Below are 26,044 nucleotides of genomic sequence, written 5' to 3' on the forward strand. Positions count from 1 at the left end.
ATGTTTTTATGAGAAAATCGTCAAGAGCCTTAGCGAACGTCCGTTGATGTCCGTTGTAACCTCCCTGTTTTGGATAATTGTTAATAAAACAGTACCTTTGCCATCTTCCCGAGTTGGTTCCATTATTTGGACTCAGAATTATTCTGCAACCCCATCCATTGCATGCACGTTACTAAAGAGCCATATGCTCACATGGTAGCGGTGCCGATGGTTGAAAAAGATCCAAACGAGTTTGTCTCCAGAGTTTCGGACGATCGGGCATCGTCCGCCATTAGCCGGAAGATCACAGGGTTTCCTGTGGGGAGCGGCGGATAGAATTAAATTTGAAATAGGTGTGTTTGGGCCATGATATCTTGCACCCCCACTATCAAAAGGTATCCGGGCGTCCAGGGAGGGGTTAGATTGTGCATCTACATTGATTGGGAACAGATTAAACATAAAACAGGATGACCACTTGTGTCAGTGTGAGTTTACCCCAGGGAGGTAGGGGATGCGAATTACCATAGGTCTGTTCAGGCCATGATATCTTGCACCCCCCACAATCAAAAGGTATGGGGGTGTTCCGGGAGGGGGTAGATGGTGCCTCTACATTGGTTGAGACCAGATTAAACATAAAACAGGATGACCACCTGCGTCAGTGTGAGTTAACCCCGGGGAGGTATGGGATGTGAATTACCATAGGTGTGTTCAGGCCATGATATCTTGCACCCCCCACAATCAAAATGCATGGTGGTCTCCAGGGAGGGGTTAGATGGTGCATCTACATTGATTGGGACCAGATTAAACATAAAACATGATGACCACTTGCGCTAGTGTGAATTACCCCAAGAGAAATAGGGGATGCAAATTACCATAGGTGCATTCAGGCCATGATATCTTGCACCCCCCACAATCAAAAGGCATGGGGGTCTCCAGGGAGGGGTTAGATGGTGCATCTACATTGATTGGGACCAGATTAAACATACAGCAGGATGACCATGTGCGCTAGTGTGAGTTTATCCCAGGGAGGTAGGGGATGTGAATTACCATAGGTGTGTTCAGGCCATGACGTCTTGCACCCCCCACAATCAAAAGGTATGGGGGTGTCCAGGGAGGGGCTAGGTGATGCCTCTACGTTGGTTGGGACCAGATTAAACATAAAACAGGATGACCGCGTGCGCTAGTGTGAGTTAACCCCAGGGAGGTAGGGGATGCGAATTACCATAGGTGCATTCAGGCCATGACATCTTGTACCCCCCACAATCAAAAGGTATGGGGGTGTCCAGGGAGGGGCTAGGTGATGCCTCTACATTGGTTAGGGGGAGGGGCTAGGTGATGCTTCTACATTGGTTAGGACCAGAGTAAACATAAAACAGGATGACCACTTGCACTAGTGTGAGTTAACCCCAGGGAGGTAGGGGATGCAAATTACCATAGGTGCATTCAGGCCATGACATCTTGCACCCCCCACAATCAAAAGGTATGGGGGTGTCCAGGGAGGGGCTAGGTGATGCCTCTACATTGGTTGGGACCAGATTAAACATAAAACAGGATGACCACGTGCGCTAGTGTGAGTTAACCCCAGGGAGGTAGGGGATGCGAATTACCATAGGTGCATTCAGGCCATGACATCTTGCACCCCCACAATCAAAAGGTTTGGGGGTGTCCAGGGAGGGGGTAGGTGATGCCTCTACATTGGTTAGGGGGAGGGGCTAGGGGATGCCTCTACATTGGTTAGGACCAGAGTAAACATAAAACAGGATGACCACTTGCACTAGTGTGAGTTAACCCCAGGGAGGTAGGGGATGCGAATTACCATAGGTGCATTCAGGCCATGACATATTGCACCCCCCACAATCAAAAGGTATGGGGGTGTCCAGGGAGGGGCTAGGTGACGCCTCTACATTGGTTAGGACCAGAGTGAATATAAAACAGGATGACCACTTGCACTAGTGTGAGTTAACCCCAGGGAGGTAGGGGATGCAAATTACCATAGGTGCATTCAGGCCATGACATCTTGCACCCCCCACAATCAAAAGGTATGGGTGTGTCCAGGGAGGGGCTAGGTGATGCCTCTACATTGGTTAGGACCAGAGTAAACATAAAACAGGATGACCACTTGCACTAGTGTGAATAGCCCCAAGAGAAATAGGGGATGCAAATTACCATAGGTGCATTCAGGCCATGATATCTTGCACCCCCCCACAATCAAAAGGTATGGGGGTGTTCCGGGAGGGGGTAGATGATGCCTCTACATTTGTTGGGACCAGATTAAACATAAAACAGGATGACCACTTGCGCTAGTGTGAACAGCCCCAAGAGAAATAGGGGATGCAAATTACCGTAGGTGCATTCAGGCCATGATATCTTGCACCCCCACAATCAAAAGGTATGGGGGTGTTCCGGGAGGGGCTACGGGGATGCCTCTATATTGGTTAGGACCAGAGTAAACATAAAACAGGATGACCACTTGCGCTAGTGTGAATTACCCCAAGAGAAATAGGGGATGCAAATTACCATAGGTGCATTCAGGCCATGATATCTTGCACCCCCACAATCAAAAGGTATGGGGGTGTTCAGGGAGGGGCTAGGGGGACACCTCTATATTGATTGGGACCGGATTAAACATAAAACAGGATGACCACGTGCGCTAGTGTGAGTTAACCCCAGGGAGGTAGGGGATGCGAACTACCATAGGTGCATTCAGGCCATGACATCTTGCACCCCCCACAATCAAAAGTTATTGGGGTGTCCAGGGAGGGGCTAGGTGATGCCTCTACATTGGTTAGGACCAGAGTAAACATAAAACAGGATGACCACTTGCACTAGTGTGAATAGCCCAAAGAGAAATAGGGGATGCAAATTACCATAGGTGCATTCAGGCCATGATATCTTGCACCCCCCACAATCAAAAGGTATGGGGGTGTTCCGGGAGGGGCTAGGGAACGTCTCTACATTGGTTAGGACCAGAGTAAACATAAAACAGGATGACCACTTGCGCTAGTGTGAATTACTCCAAGAGAAATAGGGGATGCAAATTACCATAGTTGCATTCAGGCCATGATATCTTGCACCCCCACAATCAAAAGGCATTGGGGTCTCCGAGGAGGGATTAGATGGTGCATCTACATTGATTGGGACCAGATTAAACATACAGCAGGATGACCATGTGCGCTACTGTGAGTTAACCCCAGGGAGGTAGGGGATGCGAATTACCATAGGTGCATTCAGGCCATGACATCTTGCACCCCCACAATCAAAAGGTATGGGGGTGTCCAGGGAGGGGCTAGGTGATGCCTCTACATTGGTTAGGGGGAGGGGCTAGGTGATGCCTCTACATTGGTTAGGACCAGAGTAAACATAAAACAGGATGACCACTTGCACTAGTGTGAATAGCCCCAAGAGAAATATGGGATGCAAATTACCATAGGTGCATTCAGGCCATGATATCTTGCACCCCCCCACAATCAAAAGGTATGGGGTGTTCCGGGAGGGGCTAGGGGGATGCCTCTATATTGGTTAGGACCAGAGTAAACATAAAACAGGATGACCACTTGCGCTAGTGTGAATTACCCCAAGAGAAATAGGGGATGCAAATTACCATAGGTGCATTCAGGCCATGATATCTTGCACCCCCCACAATCAAAAGGCATGGGGGGTCTCCAGGGAGGGGTTAGATGGTACATCTACATTGGTTAGGACCAGATTAAACATACAGCAGGATGACCACTTGCGTCAGTGTGAGTTAACCCCAGGGAGGTAGGGGATGCGAATTACCATAGGTGTGTTCAGGCCATGATATCTTGCACCCCCCACAATCAAAAGGTATGGGGGTGTCCAGGGAGAGGTTAGATGGTGCATTGGTTGGGACCTGATTAAACATAAAACAGGATGACCACTTGCGTCAGTGTGAGTTAACTCCAGGGAGGTAGGGGATGCGAACTACCATAGGTGCATTCAGGCCATAACATCTTGCACCCCCCACAATCAAAAGGTATGGGGGTGTCCAGGGAGAGGTTAGATGGTGCATTGGTTGGGACCTGATTAAACATAAAACAGGATGACCACTTGCGTCAGTGTGAGTTAACTCCAGGGAGGTAGGGGATGCGAACTACCATAGGTGCATTCAGGCCATAACATCTTGCACCCTCTACAATCAAAAGGTATGGGGGTGTCGAGGGAGGGGTTAGATGGTGCATCTACATTGATTGGGACCAGAGTAAACATAAAACAGGATGACCACTTGCACTAGTGTGAATAGCCCCAAGAGAAATAGGGGATGCAAATTACCTTAGGTGCATTCAGGCCATGATATCTTGCACCCCCCACAATCAAAAGGCATGGGGGTCTCCAGGGAGGGGTTAGATGGTGTATCTACATTGATTGGGACCAGATTAAACATAAAACAGGATGACCACATGCGCTAGTGTGAGTTTACCCCAGGGAGGTAGGGGATGCGAACTACCATAGGTGTGTTCAGGCCATGATATCTTGCACCCCCCACAATCGAAAGGTATGGGGGTGTTCCGGGAGGGGGTAGATGGTGCCTCTACATTGGTTGGGACCAGATTAAACATACAGCAGGATGACCACTTGCGTTAGTGTGAGTTAACCCCATGGAGGTAGGGGATGCGAATTACCATAGGTGTGTTCAGGCCATGACATCTTGCACCCCCCACAATCAATAGGTATGGGGGTGTTCAGGGCAAGGTTAGATGGTGCCTCTACATTGGTTGGGACCAGGTTATACATAAAACAGGATGACCACATGCGCTAGTGTGAGTTTACCCCAGGGAGGCAGGGGATGCAAAATTACCATAAGTGCATTCAGGCCATGATATCTTGCACCCCCACAATCAAAGGGTATGGAGGTATCCAGGGAAGGGCTAGGTTGTGCCTCTACATCATTTGGGACCAGAGTAAACATAAAACAGGATGTGTGTTACAGGTTTTGTGAATTACCATAGTTGCGTTCAGGCCATGATATCATGCACCCCAACAATGAAAAGGTATGGGGGTGTCAAGGGATGAGATAGGTGGTGCCGATACATTGGTAGGGACCAGATTTAACGTAAAACAGGATGACGACTTGTGTCATTGTGAGTTAACCCCAGGGAGACAGGGGATGCGAATTACCATAATACATGTAGGGGGGCTGATGGTGTCTCTCCCAGCATACATATGAGGTGAAAATGGGGTTGAAATAAAAAAGTCAACATTTTGGGGGTCATAGTAATTGGGGCACAGTAATCAGATAGATCTGTCTTGGAAGCAGACACAGAATTGATAGTTGTAGCTGTAAGAGGAAGGGGATCTTTCGGTTGGAAATGCCCCATTGTAGTGTGTGATGGCTGAATGCATGCCGAAGAACAGCACTGCTGAGGACAAAAGGAAAGGAATTACACAGACTCTCACTAGTCTGCATTTCATCCCCATACAAACAGCCCAAACTTTAGGTAGGGGGCTTGAGCCTCATTAACCCAGTGGTGTTGTATCCATGACATAGCACAGCCCATACCAGTCACTTGCAGCAGTGTGTGATAGTGTGCACAGTTTACCAAGCCGCGGGTGAACAGGGAGCTTAACACCAATTACGTAAAATACTGTTGACTTCCCTTCCCAACAACACGTGCTGAAGGGAGACCCTACCGTGCACCCCCTGCATTATGACAGAGTTGTGTGACTGAGCCCCACCTCCCCCTTTATCCTTAAGAGAGGCTCCTGCAGTGATTCCTCGTGCTTTGATGTTGGAATCAAATATAGAAAGGTTAATTATGCCATAAAAAATGTTTAAGTGCTCCATCTACTGTAACAGTACAACCTTTCTTATTATTATACCATTTAAAATAATAACATGTGCGCCCTATCTGCTGTCACAGTACAACCTTTCTTATTTTGACTGTATTGTGATGTTGGAATAAAATATAGAAAGGTTAATTATGCCATAAAACATGTTTAAGTGCCCCATCTACTGTAACAGTACAACCTTTCTTATGATTATACCATTTAAAATAATAACATGTGCGCAAATGTACAACTGAGCGAATGCTAGGCTCCCAGACTTTGCACAGTATTCAAAAAACCCCAACATGGGAAGCCGTATATTATACCATACTGTATGATATTCGGCTTCCCATGACAGAGTGATGGCCCTGAAACAACGCCCACCTGGTAGCTCTGGCCAATCCCTGAATAGAGATGTTGGAGGGCGGGCTGTAGGCGGGCTATGACATTAGCTTTTCATTTCGGGCTGCATGTATGGCTGTAGCCATCAAGTGGGCGTGACTCCGAAGATTGCGAACACTGCCTCCCACAAGCTATCATGGGAGGCAGGATAGCATACAACACCCCTTCTGGCACTCGTCTGCCCTAGCAACTCGATGCTTTCAGAGACACATAGCACCTTTGGGAAGCGTTTCCACGCATGCGTGTATCAAGAAACACTTCCATTGTTACGGTAAGACTTTGCCTCTGATTAATTTCTTTGCGGGAAGCTTTTTTCTACAATGTACTTATCTCACCGCACCTTGAGACACTTCGCAATAACAGCGACATCCGTTTCAATAGCATAGTGCAGCTTGACACATAGATTGATCAGTTTCTTATGCTATACAGCAGCTTCTTCTTGCTCCAGCACGTATACACCTGTATGACTTCCATAGTCACTATTTCTTTTGGAATCATTTTTCAAGACTTTCCTTGGCTTTGCCATAGTAAATATATACATAGTAGACAATATTTGCCTTCGCTCACTTCCAGTAAGCATTTATATTGTTTTACAACCAGGATTCGAATGCCCCATGTTCAGAGACGGCTGACTTTTTGCATCACGTCACTCCATGATCTGCATACCAGGCTGCCTACAATTGAGACGCAGCACTTTTTAGTAAGCTTACACACGTTATATCTACAGTGCAACACCTTGCCTTACTCTCGCGCTATCAGAGCACTTACACCATGTATTTGGTTCTGTAGTGATCTGACTCTTAGCCGATGACCTCACACCTCGTGTAGAACCTCGCTTGATTCATATTCCAGTCTCAACCTATGAACACTTTGACTGGTACAGAGCCCTCTCTCAAATTACTGAATTAACTCTCCTGTTTATTTATTAAACGACATACTTATATAAGTTATTATGACCTGACTTTGCAGGTTTTGAAAATGTATTGTTCTAAACGCACAGCGTCTATTTTTCCAGACTGTCTCGCAAAGCCCGAAGGCGCTCACCATTTATTAGTGGTATGTTGACACTTCTTTTGTTCCTTTGCACCTAGTTTTAGGCTCACCTTAACACGGTGGCACACACATTTACCTACTGTTTTTTACATTGTTTTTAGATGACGGTTTGACTTGTGACTTACCCGCCCACACTACTCTACTCCTGTGCCTACAAGGATTACGAGTCCTGATGAAAGTTGGGAATTGTTCTATGAACTATGATATTTGAGGTCTCTACTTTAGAACTAAACTCCCCGAACTAGAAACACTGAACACAGTGTCGACATCTCTGATATGTGTTAGGGAGAATTCTCTATTTAGGCTGAATTTCCTAACCTAGTGAGTCCCCCAGCAGCTTTGCTGGATTTTTGGGGTTTATTTTTTTCTCCTGCCAAGAGTGAGACTCTTTTACCCTCACTCTTGGGCATGATTTGAGTGTGTTTCTTTGACTCTAGATGTTTTTAATGGGCTACGGGGTCTTTTACTCCATAGGGCTTCATGTGTTTTTGTGATGTGTGTTACACAGCATCCTCAGTGCAGTAACACAGGGGTGTCATAGTGACCCCCCCAGTATAGACTCCATACCCTGGGACTGACTACTGTCTCCCAGGGCATGTAAAGTCACCATTGACTTTACTAGTCTTGAATTCTGAACAGAACCAGTACAAACCATCATATTGTGGACGTACTGGCTGGGGCAATTCGATTGCCCCGGGGTCTGTTAGTCGAGGGGGCACGTCTCCGTCCCCCCTGATCGAGTTTTGGCTGGTGGCAGTGGATACTACTTTTTATATTCAACCGCAAATATTTCTCTATGGGATTTTCCCATTGTTCGAGGCTATTATCTTTATTTATTTAATTACGATAGCCTTGAACATACCGCCGGTTTATTTAATTATTATTAATTCTCCGGTTGGTATTTTTTGCCAAAACTCGGTTCTAAAATGGCGTTTGTGTTCTCTTCTGTGACTCCAACCCAAGTCGAGCCCTTTGTTCCACTTTTTGGCGGGCTTCTCCACAGAAGCTCTCCAAAGTGGTGCCACTCTGTCTGGGGTACTTAGGAGGGGTGGAGGGGGATTTAGGCACCCTGGACTGAGTTGCCTAGGCAACTCAAGTCACACTCTGTCCTGATTGGCCCAAGTGGTGAGCCGGCTGGCTCACCACTTAACATGTTTGAGTGACAGCTAGGCTGAGTGAATGGGGGTTTTCTGCATAAAAGCAGGGCTTTGGGGACTGGAACTTTAGAAGTCGCCACAGGACCTAAGAATCTGACGAGGGAGAAGCTGAGCCGACCTGCCACGACGACACCACCGGTGGAGCCCTGCTGGACCGTCTCACCACTTTTCCCAACGACAGAGGAGATCTCCCGCCGGAGAGTCTTCTTCCTTTGACTGGTGGGGATAACCAGTTTCACCGATTTTTCGCCTTCCCGACGCATCTCGTGGCCGCCTTGCCTGTGCCAAGCACCCCGGCAACCGGAATACCACGTTTTACCACGACCGCGAAATAAAGGGTAATACCTTTAACCGGAAAACTCTGCGGCTGGTTTCTTTCCTGGCAGTGCAACGACCTTCATCTTTCCTCCAAGTCGAGATCTTCTCTTCCCCTGGATGACGACGAGACTTGCACCCGCTGCCAGGAACAACTGCCACCGCTGGAGGATCCTTCCCACTTAAGGTACCGTGTCCCGCCTGGCTTCCCTTGCCACCGAGTGTACGGGGTAGATTTAGCCCCCGGCTTTCGAACCTGGTTTAGCCTGGGACACACTGGCTAAACTTTTCTGAGCCTCTCTAAACTCTTTTCGAACTCTCTGCAAGACTTTCTAAGCCTAGTGTAACTATGTGATCTTGGGCGCATTTGCAGCCTATGGACTTTGGCTCACAAGTGACTTTTGCTCTTCTGCCTTGCTAATAGTGTTCCTAAATCTTAGAGTGGTGTACCTTTCCATATTCTGTCTTTTTCCCTCCCTTTTTCATAAACTTATTGGAGTGCCATCTATAGTTAAGCGCTCACCTCTGTCTGGAAATAAGTGGTGTTAACTAAGACTTATCTGAAAAGGAATAAGGGTTGTATATATTATAATAGTAACTGTGTTTAGAGTGTTCTACAAAAAGAGTGCTGGAGTGTTTCAAACAGTGTGTTTTTAAATAAATAATTATATACTTTGATACCAAAGCTCTGGTCAGTGTTTGCTTGTATTATTGTGTCTGAGTGCCTATTGTGTATACTTTGCATACTGCCTAACTCATCTTGAGGGAAGTCTGACTGCTCAGCCACAACTACCAGGTAAATCTGGGTGGTACAGACTGCTACCAAGTGGGTTTACTGCCAACACCTGTAGTCCTAAATCTTTTGCAGTGTTCCCAAAGGGAACTGCACAGGTTTCTGCCTAACAATATGTGCTATGTATTGATCCATAGTTCATCAATTTTTCATGCATTGAGCATTGTGAAAAATCTTTTGAAATCTAATCAGATCATTCACACACAGTTGTTAATTGTTGATATGTACTATGTATTGGTCGATAGTCCATTAAGTCTATCTGTATTGAACACTGTGGAAACACTTTGAATGTATACAGATGATTATGTTTTTATGTTACCGTCTTGTAAAGTTTTTAGAATACACTTTGTTTTAACCAGATGTATGCCCCACTAGCGTGATTTAATCATGTCACACTAGCTTGAAGAATTGTGTCAACTACTACCTAGCATCAAAGGGAGAGGTAGCCTTGACTCACTTTGCTTTTTTAATTCTGCTGTACCCTCATGAGTCAGGCCCCCGTAACCAAAAAAGAGGGTCACCCAGCCTTTTCTTTTTACGACGCACAGAAGACAGTGCAAGCATTTAACTAGCTGGCTTACAGATAGGGATTGCAGGTACCACTGAGGATATCCATGTTCCTTGTCCTTTGAACTTGGGGGAATATCTTATTCGGTGACAGATGCGGAGGGCGCAATGCAGGTCTTGAAAGAGCTTCAGGGAGAATGTGCAGTCAGGGAGGAACTGCATAACAATGCTAAGCAGGGGAATTTTCTAAAAGCATTCTCATAGGGTGGATCTCAGAGGAAGATGGCGACCACCTCGAAGTTTTAGAAGGTGGTCCTGCTAAGGGGTAAAAAGCTGAGATGAGCGATCAGGGTCTACACTGAACTCTTCAGAGACTTTGAAGCACTGTGGTTGGAAAAGAAGGACATACTATGGGATGATTTGGTGGGTAAGGGGGTTGTAGTGTGATAAGAAATTCACATTTTTGCGGAGGAATATCTAAAGAGGTGTTAAGGTTTCACTGAAGGAGGGGAGTGCCAGGTTGTTGGGGGATGTCCTTTGCTTCTCTGGAGGCCTGGATTATACCAGGTGTCTCATTCTGTTTTTTTGGGGGTTGGGGGGGTTAGTTGGGGAGAGTTTTGGGGCTTTTTCTTACCCTTGATGGAGTTGTCTGGTGGCAGTTAGGGAGGATTGAGCGGGTTATGGAGTGCGCAGTTCTAAGAAAGAAAGGATGTGCACTGATTTGGAGATGGGCCTTGCGTTGTCACCAGATGGAGGGGGAATACTGTTAAGACGGATTTCTGAACTCTGTCCTGGTGGCGCAGAAGTTCAGAAGGCCAACCTAATTACTTGGAACAGGGTAACCTCTGGACAAGCCAGACCAATCAAGGTAGCGATCGCGGCGGTCAAGACTAGGTCTCAAGAGGGGTGAGGGTGACTGAAAGCCCGCAATGAGCACACAAAACCAGAACACTTACAAACTACTCCAAACAGGTGTTATATCAAAAATATATACACATTTATTTTAAGGCCTTTAAAACAATGACCGTAGCGAGAAAAGCACAATATCACAATATTAAACCAACACATACCATATCACCACAATATATATACAAATACACAGTCGCAAGCGTTTAAAGCACGAAATATGTAGTCCACCTGAAAGGGAAGGAAAACAGGCAGTGCGATAATGCTTTCGACTCAGTTCGCCTTCATAGGCACCTAACTAGATGGAAGTCTGAGCCCTGCGAAGAGTGGAGCCTTGTGCTCAAAGTACCTGCCACACCAGTGCCAACGGGCAAAAGGGGAAGCTCTTCGGAGGAAGTCAGGCAGTTCGGGTTAGTGCACAGCAGAAGAAGAACAGGGTCCGCAACTCAAGCGCAGCCTCCACAGCGGGCAGAAGCAGAGCGCGAGTACGGGCGAAAAGGGTGCTGTTTTACACAGCGGGGAAAAGCAATGGGCTACTGCAGGAGGGCGACCAGATCCTAGCTATGCTACTCACCGGTCCCCGAAGCAAGCAGTCCCAGGCTTCTCCACGTTCGTTTCAGCAGCTGGCAGGTTCAGAAGAGCAGGGAACGCTTTGTAGTCGTGTAGATCAAAAAGACGTCCCAATCGACGAAACCGGCAGTTTTGTTGCCGCAGCAGGACAACGGAGCGGCCGTGTGTATTCAAGCCAAATGTACACTCCTCCCTTCAGACTTGGGAACGCCAAGTGTACGAAGCGTGGGAGAGTGACAAGGACTCGAAATACAACACAACCTGGCGGCAGTTACAGAGCAGGACTCCCTTGTAAGCTGGTCAGTCAACTGGATGGCCCAGAGACACTTCCGAAGGCTTACTTGGCAGGAGATGATGAAGTCGCCGGGAATAGCTGTTCCTGCTATTCCAAAGGTCGAAGCACCAGTACAGGCCTTCTGGTTCGATCCAAGGCGAAAAGGGCTTCACAGGACGACAGCAGTGCAAAGGAGGATTCCTTCAGCGGGTCACCAGCGATTCCTCGGTCCAGCCTCTTGGTTGCAGGATACTTGGCTCCTGTATTCCTTCGTTCGTGAGAACTCAGGAGATCGACATGGTAGTGGTGTTTCCAGCCCCCTCTTATCCACGGTTCCCTTCGCGCCAAAACGGAGGGGAGCCAATGGGAGATCCGCACATCAACACACATACCATACGTGGACCAATCACGGACCACGGTGGTCCCAGGCATTCACACCACCCCAGACTCTCTGGCACCCAGGATGTGTATTGGGACCAGACATCCCAGCCCACACCCTGGAGGCACACAAACGACATGTAGAAGCCCGCGAAAGCAACCACGTTTCGCGGGAAAGTACATGCCCAAATAAGGAAGGCCCCGGGTCGCCCGACCTGGGGAAGGTGAAGGGAGCAAGACGGTCAGTGGACAGGACAAAGGAGCCTCGTGGACTGGCCATTTTGGGAGCCAGGCCACCATTTTGGGTTCAGTGCGAAAAACGTGCTCAGAACGCCAAAAGGAGCTCAAAATAAACAAAACGATCGCTGCCACCATTCCAGTCCCTGAATGACTTGCACCGATCAAAATACCATCCTAAAAGAGTATCTAGGGCCTGTAGAAGGCTAGAGACCCAAGAGAGCTGTAACTTAGCTTACAGTGCCCTCTTGTGTCATGTTGCACTAAAGCCGCAACATGATAAAAGAAACTACGGGAAACAGCGTTCCCCGGTACTGACTGTCTTAAGGGCATGTCAGTTTCCCCATAAGAAAAGGAGCGAAAGCCCAGAGAAGTGCGGCAGAAGGCTGTACTTCTCTGGCAAAGTCAAGAACAAGGTTAAAAACAATAGCAAAAAGTTTAGGGGTTGCCACATGGAAGGAAAATTCCCTACAATTACGAAATCTTTCCTAACAAATACCTGCCACAGAAAGGGTGATGGGTGACTGTGGTACTGGAGTGCTGATATTTGCATCCCTGAACGTGAGGGGTTTGAATTCCCTCTATGAAGAGGTCCCTACTGATAAGGGAGTTTTCATGAAGTAAGATGGCTGTCCTATTTCTCCAAGAAACACACATGAGAAAGGGAGAGGAACCTAAGGGTGGAGATGTCTCACAACTGTATTGGTCCTGTAGGGGAGGCATGGTATCACAATTATGACACTGACAAAATATGTACAATTTGTAAAACCTTTATGGAAGTTTCTGGGGTTGGAAAAACTCCTACTTTGCCCTATAACTAGGATGGGAGTAGTCTCGACAATCAAACAATAAACATAAGAGTCCTAGTGGAGTCCGTCAAATGAAAAGGGCATATGCTAATAAAACCTAATGCCTGCCCTATCTCTTGCACAAAAAGTGTATAAATGAGAAATGTATGTAAAGGAAAAATCAGTGTTCAAAAGAATAAATTTAGCTGAATCTGCTCTCCTCCCCACATTAGACCACACGGAGTAAGGAGATCCCGGTAGGCAGGATGACACACTCGGGCTCAGGTTTTGAACACAATAAACAGTTCCAAAACATGGATTCCACATTAAAGTCTCTCTCTTCAGACCTCCAAATAATGTTTTAACACAAACTTCATGTAGGCCCCCCTCTGTCGGGCTCAGACCTCTTCAAAACACAGTTCACGTGGGTCCCCCTCTGTCAGGCTCAGACCTCTTCAGAGCAAAGTTCAACACAACTTGCAAGGGGGCTCCCATTCCCAAGCTTATTACACTTTGGGTCTCCCTCAGCCGGGCTCAGACCTCCGCAACACCACTTCGACTACAAGTTCAAGGTTCAACTTGCGCTCTCCCCTTCTCTAGAAGTTCATTTGGTTTACTTCGCTTTTGCAGTTCATTCGCTTTATTGTTACAAACAATGTACCTTTCACTGAGACTTTCGAGTGGGCTACTTCCTTTCGCTGGACCACTCCATTTACTCAGTATTGCTGATTTCACAGCTGTCCTTACTTAAAAGTTCATTCAAAGGTCTGCCTTTCTTTGCGTCTCATCCACATGCGCGCAGGCTTCACTTGCGATATAATGTTGCCACTTCAAACTTTCTTTAACACACACCGGTCTCTCAGGTCGCTTGCCAACTCACTGGCTGGGTGCGTTTTCTTCTTTATTTTGCGATTTCCAATTCACGAGTCAAGGTTAGTACCACAGGCTTGGCTTCACCTCCCCAACTCTGCCGTTCACCCGGGAGGGTCACTGGCGTCCTTGTAACACAATGCAGCCTTCTGATGTGGGATCTGGCCTTCTCCAGGTGTCTTTCACGCCTGTTGGAGGCAACAACCTCCAGTAGGGAACTCTTGGGGTTTTCGACCCACTGCTCTTGTCCCTTGGTCCGTCGCTCTCCTACAGTAGGTTTGCCTTTGCCCCGGAAGTTCTGATCGTACTTGTGTTCCTTCTTGCTCAGAGTGGGTCTCTAGGCTCTGCCTTTTATCCGTGTGAGGTAAGCTAATGTGTATCAGGTGCATGCACTTAAAGTCAAGTGCCTGACTTTGCCTGACCTGATAAATGGGACATGTCCAGTACAATATATGAGAGTTCATTTTGTCAGTCTCAGTCACTCTCTTCCTCTGCCCGGTGTTTGTGTAAAAAAAGGGGGGCAGGGGGTTGGGACCTCTTGAAGCCTAAAAAATAGGATGGATTAGATGAACAAAAAGGGAGGAATACCACGTCTCACCATCAGCTACCTCACTCCCACTCCCCGAAGACCCCTCACCCAGGTGATCCTCCCACCCTGGTCCACTCCCAGGAACTGGATCCAAAAGTGATGGCCGTGTCCTGGCCACCTGGATGACAAGTCCCTGGAACTAGTGAGTGAGACACCCTTTGGATTCTCACAGTCCTCAGTGTTGCATAAGAAGAGAGGGGTGGTGTAAAGACTGGAGGGGCTATCTATACTTCTGCCCCTATATGGTAGGGTGAAGGCATAGAACACTCCAGCAAGGTTCTCAATTTGGTAACAGTGGACAAGCAGCTAGGCTTAAGCTTTCAGGAGGTGATGCAGGATGGTTCTTAAGTAAAGTGTTTCCCCAAAAACCCCCCACAAAGGAATTTCCACACACTATGTTAAGTGATAACACAGCTTCTGTATATAGAATAAGGTTGCTACCTCTACCATATATATATATTGAACCCACACGCCTATTTAAAACTGTCTGCAGTTAGTGCATCTATTACTGGATTTAAGTATTGTACTATCTACCATATAGAGTGAATAGATTTGCCATTCTTTGACTAAGTATTCCAAGTACAAAGTGTTATTCATATATATATGAATAACACTTTGTACTTGGAATACTTAGTCAAAGAATGGCAAATCTATTCACTCTATATGGTAGATAGTACATTCATATATATATGAATAACACTTTGTACTTGGAATACTTAGTCAAAGAATGGCAAATCTATTCACTCTATATGGTAGATAGTACAATACTTAAATCCAGTAATAGATGCACTAACTGCAGACAGTTTTAAATAGGCGTGTGGGTTCTTAAGTGAGGTGTAACAGCATAGAATGGTTAAGAAAGGTAGGTTAGTGGTGAACAGTGGCAGAATACTTTCTTTTGGCTAGATAGACAATTCTGAGTGGAAATCCCCCCACATGGGCAGCCTGTAATCGAAAAGTTAGCGAGTAACTTATTCTGTCTTTTATAGCCCAGTCCAATAATGTTCAATAACCTTGTGCTTTCTTTAAAAGGTTCTACAATCCCAAAGTAACTGAGAGGCCACAGGAGAATAGGATCCAAGATGACTCTGAGACCCCTTGATGACTCCTGAGGCTAGAAGGTGCTCTTCCACGTCACAGTACCTTTGGTGCCTTGGCAGACAAAGTAGAGGATACAGAAGGGGGAGCCCGGAACAGGTGCAGGACAGTGGGCTAACAAAGGCTATACACAAGAAAGGGTCCTGCCTGGGGGGATACTATTTGATTGCACACTAATTCACAGTGCAAATTTAATCACATAAAAAGGGCACCCTGGCAGCAAGGTATCAAGAGATAACCTGTTTCTAATTATATGAACCCCCTTGGACTCTACTGTACATTCACGCACAAAATATTTTACATTTTGTTATATGTTTGTAACTATGAATGTGTCCACTACCAGTAAAACAAATTGCAACTCACTCTGAATGCCTGCACTGCATTTCTTGACACAGCCTTGCACCACTTGACAGTTAATAATATGCTGCCAGGGTGCCCTTTTTTATGTGATTAAATTTGCACTGTGAATTAGTGCGCAATCAAATAGTATCCCCCCAGGCAGGACCCTTTCTTGTGTATAGCCTTGGCAGATAAAGTGGCAGAGTTTCTCGGTTTTACTCGCCGATTCCCTCCGAGGATGGACCCCGTTTGGAAGAAGGAGACACTGGAATGCTGAGTCCAAGAATAAAAAGTAACCAAAGTATTTCTGAAGTGCAGCAGTTTTGCTCTTCGCAGTGCTCTCCTTTGGTCAATGATTTCTCAGACTGTAGATGTCCTGTGAAGATGAACCATGCTGTGGTCTCCTTAAAGGCTTGGTGAATGAAAGTAAGACCACTGGGACCCTTCACTGATTTCGGGCAGCAACTGTGGCATAGGTCACTTTTGGTGTCGGGTTTTGGATTTACGTGGTTATCCGACTTTTGGTTCTTCTGTGCTGCAGCCGCAGCACAGACCTCTGGATGGTTTCTGGCAACCTGGACTCGACCACCGGAGTGGACCTCGTACCCTCACCAAGTCTGTACCCTCGTAACATCTTTGTTAGCTTCTGGTGGTGGGGAACCCACAGGCAGACCTTCCATTGCACCCAACAACTGTGGGCTCTCTCTGGTGGGAAAAAGTGGCCAGTGATGATGGCAAGGATGCCCTTTGAAATGTTCTTAGGCAGTTTAGAACTTTCGCAGCTCCGAGTGTCCAGCACCACTATGTCAGGTAACAGCAGCGGCTTCCAGCGGTCATGAAACGCACCTCCGGACCCTGCGCGACACCAATGGACTTCTTCAAATCAAGATGTCTGGGCACTCCCCTTTAGGACTCACAAAGACCCCTTCTCCGGATGTCAGGCACACAGGACTGGCTTCCAGGGCCCTCCGGATGAAGAGTAGCAGGTTTGCACGATGGTCCCTCGTAGCTAGGGGAGAGTTCTCATTCGCAGGTCCTCGCTGGATCAGTCCTTGGGAGACACAACAACTTTTGGATTACTTGAAGAAATTGCCGCAGCAGACTTCTACTCCCGCTGGGCTTCAAGGAACAGCTTCTTATTGCTAAGCTTCGACTTCAGCTTCTGAACAAATTGGTAAGTGAGAGGTCCGCAGATCTACAATCTGTTCCCCATTCACTCTGGCTGAGCCTGCCTCAGGCAGCCAATCAGACTCACAGGCATTCAGGCCCTTCACTCCACCCAGACACCCATAACAAAGAATGTGGATTGGGGCAAGTACCCAGCCTTTCAGCACACTACGCTGCATTCATGTCAGTTCCAGTCAGGGCTGTCTCATTCATTGTGTCACACACACAGAAACCAGACACACACACAACAGAGAATGTGAGTTGACTCCCAACTCTATTCACACAGGTCCACCCATAGGGTGTAGCCACAACGCACAGCCCCTGGGAAGGTTCCAGTCAGGCTGACAGGTGGCAGCCCCGAAGCCATATTTGGTATTTCTACCCAACAGCCATTCAGGAGGAAGAGACAGAGTCAGGGCTTCCCAGGAGTTTGGGAAATAAGGTAAAAAGCAATAGAAACCAAGAGGCCATAGGGGGCATCTTGCCTTCTATCAGGAATCCATTGATTCCTATGGCAGGGCCTGGGTGTCCCAAAAATGGGGGACACTCAGAGCCACTGCCAAGTCAGCATGTAGCTGCCACCAGCTCATACCCTACTCGTTGTGCAACACACAGGGGCCCAAAAACACTCATAAGGGGTACAAGGGTTTACCACCACCCATGGGTGCCATAAGGGTATCCCCATGGGTGTTGTTGTCCAAAAGATAAAACGAAGAGCTGCACTGCCAGAGGTCCAGGCTGGACCTCAGTGGCAGAAAACATAAGGAAAACACACATACAGAAGTGGTAGGACAAGGACGAGAGGCCCTGTCTCTCCATAAGGCATTTCCAGCATAACAGGTGGGAATAATGATAGGGAAGGACGTCTCGTTAGAGGATGTGGTTATAAAGGCAGATCGGGAGGAGAGACTTCTCATGGTCAAGGGGAAACTACAAGGTCAGAAGCTGACCCTGGGGTCACTTTATGCTCCAAATACGCAGCGGTTTGACTATATTAAAGGGGCACTAAAGCGTGTACCGCAATGGGCCAGAGGTATCGCAATGATTGGGGGGCGGGGGGGGTTTAATGCTATTAGAGAGCCTAATAGAAACAGGTTGGCTCTGGATACTGGAGGAAGGGAAGGCGTATCTTTTGAGGAAAGCCAACAGTTCCGTTATCATGGTCGGACCACAACATGGTGAGAGTTATAATAGAACTGGAGACCTCTGTGTGGGGAAAAACAAGGTGGTGTTGCAATGATATGCTATTTAGGATAAAGTATTTAAGGACTATTTGAGGACTGAGATGCAGCACATTTTTACTGAAAATTATACTAGAGAGGAGAGGATGGAGGTGGTGTGGGCAGCGGCCATTGCCACGGTCATCGGGCTCCTTGTAGCAGAGGCTTCGAAAAGGAAGAACATCAATGGAGTTTGCAGGAAACAGCTCCAGAGAGAAATCAGAGCTATCGAAGAGACATACAGGGAAGGGTCAGTGGATAAAGTGGGCATCTTGAGGAATATTCGCAAGGCAATAGTAGCACTACAAAAGCATGACCTTGGTAGGGTCTATCAGGACATGAAAGCCGTCAACCAACAGTATTACGAGAAGGGTGATAGGGTGTGATCATTGTTGGTGAATAGGTCGGAACCCTTAGATTGGAGAGGAGGGTGCGCAAACTGAAAGAATGCAAGGCTAAAGAATGGAGTACACCGGAGAAAGAGGCAGAGTATTTTACCCACTATTATCGGACACTCTATTGTAGGGAGAAGAGGTAGAATCCTCCTGAAATGGACAACTATCTTGAGACAGCAGAACTTCCTAAGCTGAGAGTAGAGCAGATGCAGGCTCTGGAGCAGGATGCTACTCTGAAAGAGGTTAAGGATGCAATTTGAGGCCTTAAGACTGGAAAAGCACTGAAGGGAAGACAGTTTCTCAGCAGGCTTTTACAAGATTTATAGTAATGTCTTGGCAGTTGGGCTTTGTTCACGGAAGACAATGAGAGAAAGACCCTGAATCTTTTTGCACTCCTGGATGAGGTCCGTGAGGACTCAATGGTATTGGAGCTGGACACTGAGAAATCATGCAACAGGGTTAACTTGTTATTTCTGACTTTGCTGTGCTTTGGTTTTGGGTTAAATTGGATCTCATGGGTGACCAAACTGTATTCCACCCCTATGGCTAAGGTAGCCGTGAATGGAGTTAGCGCTCCAGAAATACCATTAGAAAGAAGTACTGGACTGCGATGCCCTCTGTCGCCCCTGCTTTATGCCCTGGTTATGGAACCTTTAGCAGTTAGGCTTAGAAAGAACTCTGCAGATCTTCTTGGAAACTTGTGAAGGGTTGTGGGTCGCAGTCAAAAGAGACATGAAAAGGTGGTGTAGAAGTACACAATTGTGGGTTGCATGTTTGCACACTATAAAAAGGAACATACTGCCAAGGCTTCTTTATCTCTTTCCGATGATGCCGTTAGTACTCCCACCTATCTTCTTGGGTGATATATAAAGAGAAGTACTGCCTTTATTATGGAGAAAGGCGAAAAACAGGATTAGTTACGCAACCTTATTCCTGCCTACAGATAAAGGACGGGTGAATTACCCAGACTTTGAGTTGTTCTACAAAGTGGCACAATTACGGTTTGCTATTGATCACTTTGCCAGGCATCCGAGAAGCAATAGGTACACTTAGAAAACGCTGTGCTGCACCCAGTTACACTTGCAGATTGGCTGTGGGTCCCTGTGATGCCGGAAATGCATCGGAGGGACAGGGCCTCCGTATCCTTGTCCTTTACTGCTTTTTATCATGTGTTCTGTCGTGTTTTCCGCGCAGGAGTTCATGTGGGACTCCTGGCGGTGCAGCTCTCTCTCTTTTGGTGAACAGACCCCTGGGATACCCTTATGGCACCCATGGGTAGGGGTACAACCCTGTGCCCCTAGTGTATGTTTTTGGGCACCTGTGTGTGACCCACAGAGCAGGGTACAGGCTGGTGGCAGCTCTGTGCTTAAATGACTGGTGCCCTGAGCGTCCTCCATTTTGGGATGCCCAGGCCCTGTCATTGGAATCGGTAGATTCCTGATGAAGACAAAATGGCCCCCATGGCCTCTTGCCTTCCATCACCTGTTACCCTGATCTTCCCAAAGTCCCGGGAAGCCCTGCCTCTGTCCCTTCCCCCTGACTGGCTGTTGGTTGGAAGTTCCGTATATGGTAGTGTGAGGAAGTGCCGACCAGACTGGCTGGAGCCTTCTCAACGACCGTATGTTGTGGGTACGCCTGTGGGTGGGACCTGGGTAAATGGAGTGTGTGACGAATATACATTCTATGTTGTGACTGTCTAGTATCTGGTGTTTGACACAATGGTTGAGACAGCCCTGCCCGAAACCGGTATGAATGCAGCTTGGAGTGTTGAATGGCTCGGTACTTGTCCCAATACACATAACTTGTTGTGAGTCTCTGGAGAGAAGTGAATGGCCTGAATACCTTGTGTACCTGATTGGTTGACTGCCTGCATGAATGCCCGTAGTTGTGATTGGATGCTTGAGTGTGACCCAGCGGAATGAATAGGAGATCAAGAGTATATCTGGGGACCTCTCACTGCTAGGAATCATGTTCAGAAGCTGAAGTCCACTACGACGAGTAACCGGAGTGAAGCTTAACCTTGAGCCCTGCTGGACGAGAAGAATTGCTGTTGCTCTCCTTTGCAATCTGAAAGCTGCTGTGCTTCAAGAACTGACCCAGAGAGGACCTGGTAAGGCGCCCTCTTCCCGAGCTTCGAGGGACCATCGTGCACAGCTGTTCTTTGCGTAAGCTCCCTTGTAGACAGAGCTACGACAGGCTGCCGACCCGATACGGAGACTGCTGCGGAACTCCAAGGAGAAGCGCCCGGACTGTTGTCTGCCACTGTCGACGACCGCCGTCGCCGACTGGAGCCGCCGCGCTCCCGTTGCCTAAGAAACTTCATTGATCCAAGGACGCTCTCGTCCGCATCGTCGCCGCTGTATCCTGCTGGAGAAGGCCTGACCGTTGACGCGCCGAGGAGCATCCACCGGTGGGTTTCCCGCCACCCCAAGACCACAGAGACACCGACGACTCGACGCCCTTGCTGTGCCACAGTTCCTCAACTCTTTGCGGTCCAGAACTATCGACACCGAGGTGCCCCGCACGCCTCTTCCTTGCAGGATGTTTACGCTTCCCCGTCAACGAGCACCGCTAGGAACGACGTGGCCACTTCACCGTGGTAGCTCGACCTGTTCTCCGTCGGACGTTCGACCCGTGACTCCTGCCTGAAAGGGAGGACACTCAAGAAGGGTTGTTGATTTCCCCACCACGGAACACTACAACACCAAGGCACTTTGGGGTTGCAGAACTATTGGGAAGTCTAAGGGTGAACAATATATGGACTGGGCTTGTATATTTCTTCTACAGGTTGCCCAGGTGGGGGGATCTCCACACAGAACTGTGTCTAGGTAACAGGGCCAGTACTCTGCCTATTGTTCAACCATCTTGCTTTCCTTCCTCTCTCTACTGCTGGTTTCCTCTTTATTTTGATCTGTGCGTCATTCTGACCGTATGCACTTTAATAAGATCTAATAACGTTAGTGGTACCACTTTAGAATTGTACATATTTACCATTGTTGATTTTTGGAGTACAAAGTGGGTTATCGTGATCGTGTATATGACTTTGAATATTAATTATATAAAAACTGTGTTTTAACCGATACAGTGTGTGGACATTCCTTCATGGGGGCTTGGGGACTACACTGTACTTAAGAACCAGCTCGCATCACCTCCCGAGAAGCTAGGCCTTGATTGCTCGTCCATTGCTACCGTAATAGAGAATCTTGGCAGGGGTCTCTGTGCCTCCCCTCTACCATATAGAGAGCGGAAGTGCAGACCCCCCACTCCAGTCTTTACAGTCCCCCGAAATAGGCTCTCGCAAAGAATCGGGGATCATCCTGTACGGATGTGTGTCCGGAAAAGGCTGATACCAGGTGGTTGTCTACATGGCCCTCACCGTTGAGTTGTATATGGTGTAAGGAAGGCATGGTATCACAAGTGAAGGCAGACACAAGAGATGCAAGGTTCAAGGGTGTTTATTGAACAACAAGAGTTGGTAAAACTCCTATCTGGCCCTATATCTAAAGATGGGAGCACGCTCTAACATCAAGTAATAAATAACAGTCCTAGTCATGTCTGTCAAAATAAACTATGGCCTGACCTTACATTATTCGAAAAAATGGGTGCATGGAAAAAGGTGTATGTAAAGGAAAATCACTGCTATAACATAAAAGATCAAGATGGCTGAGTCAGCTCTCCTCTCCATGTTGAACAGCTCGGAGTAAGATGGCCCCCGTAGACAGGATGACTCACTGGCTAAGGTTCTCAAAACAAAGGCAGTTCAAAACGTGGATCGGGGCCCGTCTGGCCTTCAACGTTAAAATCACTTCTCCAGCGTTCCAAAAGTTCTTTCACAATTCAACAAAAAGTTCACATAGGTCTCCCTCTGTCAGGCTCGGACCTCTCAAAGATTTAACAGTTTACATAGTCTCCCTCAGTCCAGCTCAGACCTCGCAATCACAGTACTGGTGGGAAAAAGTGGCCAGTGATGATGGCAAGGATGCCCTTTGAAATGTTCTTAGGCAGTTTAGAACTTTCGCAGCTCCGAGTGTCCAGCACCACTATGTCAGGTAACAGCAGCGGCTTCCAGCGGTCATGAAACGCACCTCCGGACCCTGCGCGACACCAATGGACTTCTTCGAATCAAGATGTCTGGGCACTCCCCTTTAGGACTCACAAAGACCCCTTCTCCGGATGTCAGGCACACAGGACTGGCTTCCAGGGCCCTCCGGATGAAGAGTAGCAGGTTTGCACGATGGTCCCTCGTAGCTAGGGGAGAGTTCTCATTCGCAGGTCCTCGCTGGATCAGTCCTTGGGAGACACAACAACTTTTGGATTACTTGAAGAAATTGCCGCAGCAGACTTCTACTCCCGCTGGGCTTCAAGGAACAGCTTCTTATTGCTAAGCTTCGACTTCAGCTTCTGAACAAATTGGTAAGTGAGAGGTCCGCAGATCTACAATCTGTTCCCCATTAACTCTGGCTGAGCCTGCCTCAGGCAGCCAATCAGACTCACAGGCATTCAGGCCCTTCACTCCACCCAGACACCCATAACAAAGAATGTGGATTGGGGCAAGTACCCAGCCTTTCAGCACACTACGCTGCATTCATGTCAGTTCCAGTCAGGGCTGTCTCATTCATTGTGTCACACACACAGAAACCAGACACACACACAACAGAGAATGTGAGTTGACTCCCAACTCTATTCACACAGGTCCACCCATAGGGTGTAGCCACAACGCACAGCCCCTGGGGGGGTTCCAGTCAGGCTGACAGGTGGCAGCCCCGAAGCCATATTTGGTATTTCTACCCAACAGCCATTCAGGAGGAAGAGACAGAGTCAGGGCTTCCCAGGAGTTTGGGAAATAAGGTAAAAAGCAATAGAAACCAAGAGGCCATAGGGGGCATCTTGCCTTCTATCAGGAATCCATTGATTCCTATGGCAGGGCCTGGGTGTCCCAAAAATGGGGGACACTCAGAGCCACTGCCAAGTCAGCATGTAGCTGCCACCAGCTCATACCCTACTCGTTGTGCAACACACAGGGGCCCAAAAACACTCATAAGGGGTACAAGGGTTTACCACCACCCATGGGTGCCATAAGGGTATCCCCATGGGTGTTGTTGTCCAAAAGATAAAACGAAGAGCTGCACTGCCAGAGGTCCAGGCTGGACCTCAGTGGCAGAAAACATAAGGAAAACACACATACAGAAGTGGTAGGACAAGGACGAGAGGCCCTGTCTCTCCATAAGGCATTTCCAGCATAACAGGTGGGAATAATGATAGGGAAGGACGTCTCGTTAGAGGATGTGGTTATAAAGGCAGATCGGGAGGAGAGACTTCTCATGGTCAAGGGGAAACTACAAGGTCAGAAGCTGACCCTGGGGTCACTTTATGCTCCAAATACGCAGCGGTTTGACTATATTAAAGGGGCACTAAAGCGTGTACAGCAATGGGCCAGAGGTATCGCAATGATTGGGGGGCGGGGGGGTTTAATGCTATTAGAGAGCCTAATAGAGACAGGTTGGCTATGGATACTGGAGGAAGGGAAGGCGTATCTTTTGAGGAAAGCCGACAGTTCCGTTATCATGGTCGGACCACAACATGGTGAGAGTTATAATAGAACTGGAGACCTCTGTGTGGGGAAAAACAAGGTGGTGTTGCAATGATATGCTATTTAGGATAAAGTATTTAAGGACTATTTGAGGACTGAGATGCAGCACATTTTTACTGAAAATTATACTAGAGAGGAGAGGATGGAGGTGGTGTGGGCAGCGGCCATTGCCACGGTCATCGGGCTCCTCGTAGCAGAGGCTTCGAAAAGGAAGAACATCAATGGAGTTTGCAGGAAACAGCTCCAGAGAGAAATCAGAGCTATCGAAGAGACATACAGGGAAGGGTCAGTGGATAAAGTGGGCATCTTGAGGAATATTCGCAAGGCAATAGTAGCACTACAAAAGCATGACCTTGGTAGGGTCTATCAGGACATGAAAGCCGTCAACCAACAGTATTACGAGAAGGGTGATAGGGTGTGATCATTGTTGGTGAATAGGTCGGAACCCTTAGATTGGAGAGGAGGGTGCGCAAACTGAAAGAATGCAAGGCTAAAGAATGGAGTACACCGGAGAAAGAGGCAGAGTATTTTACCCACTATTATCGGACACTCTATTGTAGGGAGAAGAGGTAGAATCCTCCTGAAATGGACAACTATCTTGAGACAGCAGAACTTCCTAAGCTGAGAGTAGAGCAGATGCAGGCTCTGGAGCAGGATGCTACTCTGAAAGAGGTTAAGGATGCAATTTGAGGCCTTAAGACTGGAAAAGCACTGAAGGGAAGACAGTTTCTCAGCAGGCTTTTACAAGATTTATAGTAATGTCTTGGCAGTTGGGCTTTGTTCACGGAAGACAATGAGAGAAAGACCCTGAATCTTTTTGCACTCCTGGATGAGGTCCGTGAGGACTCAATGGTATTGGAGCTGGACACTGAGAAATCATGCAACAGGGTTAACTTGTTATTTCTGACTGCTGTGCTTTGGTTTTGGGTTAAATTGGATCTCATGGGTGACCAAACTGTATTCCACCCCTATGGCTAAGGTAGCCGTGAATGGAGTTAGCGCTCCAGAAATACCATTAGAAAGAAGTACTGGACTGCGATGCCCTCTGTCGCCCCTGCTTTATGCCCTGGTTATGGAACCTTTAGCAGTTAGGCTTAGAAAGAACTCTGCAGATCTTCTCGGAAACTTGTGAAGGGTTGTGGGTCGCAGTCAAAAGAGACATGAAAAGGTGGTGTAGAAGTACACAATTGTGGGTTGCATTTTTGCACACTATAAAAAGGAACATACTGCCAAGGCTTCTTTATCTCTTTCCGATGATGCCGTTAGTACTCCCACCTATCTTCTTGGGTGATATATAAAGAGAAGTACTGCCTTTATTATGGAGAAAGGCGAAAAACAGGATTAGTTACGCAACCTTATTTCTGCCTACAGATAAAGGACGGGTGAATTACCCAGACTTTGAGTTGTTCTACAAAGTGGCACAATTACGGTTTGCTATTGATCACTTTGCCAGGCATTCGAGAAGCAATAGGTACACTTAGAAAACGCTGTGCTGCACCCAGTTACACTTGCAGATTGGCTGTGGGTCCCTGTGATGCCGGAAATGCATCGGAGGGACAGGGCCTCCGTATCCTTGTCCTTTACTGCTTTTTATCATGTGTTCTGTCGTGTTTTCCGCGCAGGAGTTCATGTG

The 26,044-nt window shown here is 47.5% G+C and overlaps 1 protein-coding gene across 2 annotated transcripts in view; it reads right to left on the reverse strand.

The window, feature by feature from the left end:
* LOC138497215 (uncharacterized) overlaps nt 1-26,044 on the reverse strand; it is a 1,137,079-nt gene that overhangs the window by 1,053,003 nt on the left and 58,032 nt on the right. The window lies entirely within an intron of this gene.

This window comes from Ambystoma mexicanum, chromosome 5q (assembly GCF_040938575.1).
Source record: "Ambystoma mexicanum isolate Mex_15411 chromosome 5q, UKY_AmexF1_1, whole genome shotgun sequence".
NCBI lineage: Eukaryota > Metazoa > Chordata > Amphibia > Caudata > Ambystomatidae > Ambystoma > Ambystoma mexicanum.